The sequence below is a fragment of the Schistocerca serialis genome, chromosome 3, assembly GCF_023864345.2.
Source record: "Schistocerca serialis cubense isolate TAMUIC-IGC-003099 chromosome 3, iqSchSeri2.2, whole genome shotgun sequence".
NCBI lineage: Eukaryota > Metazoa > Arthropoda > Insecta > Orthoptera > Acrididae > Schistocerca > Schistocerca serialis.
In genome coordinates this window covers 709,323,714-709,325,635 of record NC_064640.1, presented here as the reverse complement: position 1 = coordinate 709,325,635, position 1,922 = coordinate 709,323,714, and the positions used below count along the sequence as shown (strand labels likewise).

The 1,922-nt window shown below is 41.9% G+C and overlaps 1 pseudogene; it reads left to right on the top strand.

The window, feature by feature from the left end:
- The first annotated feature begins 1,398 nt into the window (after positions 1 to 1,398).
- LOC126472076 (5S ribosomal RNA) lies at positions 1,399 to 1,516 on the top strand (annotated as a pseudogene).
- Positions 1,517 to 1,922: the final 406 nt, after the last annotated feature.

Sequence of the window (1,922 nt, the reverse complement as noted above, 5' to 3'; positions counted from 1 at the left end):
TGGAAGCTAGACCAAAGGCCACCTTCACAATCATGTGGGGACATTAATAGTATAAAACTTTGTTGTTCAGTCTGAAAATGTGTCAGCCATCTTCGAAATGTTATTAGGTGAGGTCTTACATGGGTTAAAACCCAAAACCTGCAAATTATATATATGGTTATATTACTGTACTCTCAAAGGATATACCAGAGCGTGAGGAACGCTAGGGAGTCATATTCAACAGGCTATGATCGCCACAACTGCCACTTTGTACAGACAAGGTTCATTTTGCACAAACGTGAGTAAACTACCTTGAACGTGTGATTTATGGAAAGGTGTTCAAGCTTCTCTTCACTTAACAGGGGCAGTCTGGAACTTTAAATCGTCACATATACTGCAAAACTACTAAAGTCATTCCTGGATTTATGCAGTGATTATTACAAACTCGTAAAGAAGTTTTCGCAGGTAGCGGGACCTTTGAATCAATTGCTGAGGAAGGGTATAAAATTTCTTTGGTCAGCAGAACGCCAAACACGATTTGAAGCACTGAAGGCAGCATGGAAACTTAAATTTGGTGAGCCTAATACCCTATTTTCAGCCCAGGGAAGAAATTTTGTGTCAGACTTGATGAAGCAGATATGTCACGTACTTCATACCTGGAAGTTAAGGACAAATGTGTTCTACCCACAAACTAATGACAGGATGGAACTAGTGCATAGGACCATCTCTAATATGTTGATTTATTATGTTAACAGCCATCATAGTGACTGTGAGACATATCTGCAGTACGTAGTTTGTGCGTATAACTGTAAAGTACAAACTGGTACTAGTCTATCAACTTTTCACAGTAGGAAAATGCCGTCTCACTTTGCTGCCATGAGTCCTAAATTAGGACCTAACTGCAAATCAGTTAAAAAATTTGCAAAAAGAATATGGGAAAATGAGTGGGAAAATTGCTATTATATAAAGTGGGACAATGGGTGTTAGTAACTAACTCCTAAACGCCTATGGTAAAGACAAAGAAGTTCTCGACTAAATATCAATGTCTGTATCAATTCATTTAAATGACTTCTCCAGTGAATGATGAAGTGCAGTTTCCAACTAAAACGTCTATTGTCCACGTATGTAGGATTAAATCTTTTAGGAGAATAGTGGATGCAGTGGTACAAGTCCTGACGATGGAGTCAGGGTGCATGAAAACGACTGAAAAAGAATAAAAAAAGACTGTGTACTACTGGACAAGCACGATGCACATAGCATAAAATACTTAGTGAGTCGCATGACAGGTATTTGAGTTTAGTTGTGGTATTCCTATGAACGGTTTAATGCATGTATTATTCTTTTCTTTGCTGAGTGTATTCTGAATTTGTATTAGTTACTGTAGGTCGTTACATTTGTATGTTGGTTACGTGTTACACTGCCAATGGCCTCGCCGCAGTGGTAACTCCGGTTCCCATCAGATCACCGAAGTTAAGCGCTGTCAGGCTGGGCTAGCACTTGGATGGGTGACCATCCGGTCTGCCGAGCGCTGTTGGCAAGCGGGGTGCACTCAGCCCTTGTGAGGCAAGCTGAGGAGCTACTTGATTGAGAAGTAGCGGCTCCGGTCTCGGAAACTGACATACGGCCGGGAGAGCGGTGTGCTGACCACATGCTCCTCCATATCTGCATCCAGAGACGCCAGTGGGCTTAGGATGACACGGCGGCCAGTCGGTACCTTTGGGCCTTCATGGCCTGTGTGGGAGGCGTTAAGTTTAGTGTAGTTTAATTACGTGATTATTTCTTAGCTGTTGTGTTTTGTATATGCATTTTCGAAGAAGTGACGGAATAACAGAAGTTCCTTTCCTCAGATGGCAGATTACCAGGGACAAACGGATGGGTTGTGGAAATCCTGATGTTACTGCATGTCAACGGTTAGAATCAGGTGCGTTATTTTCCTGACAACC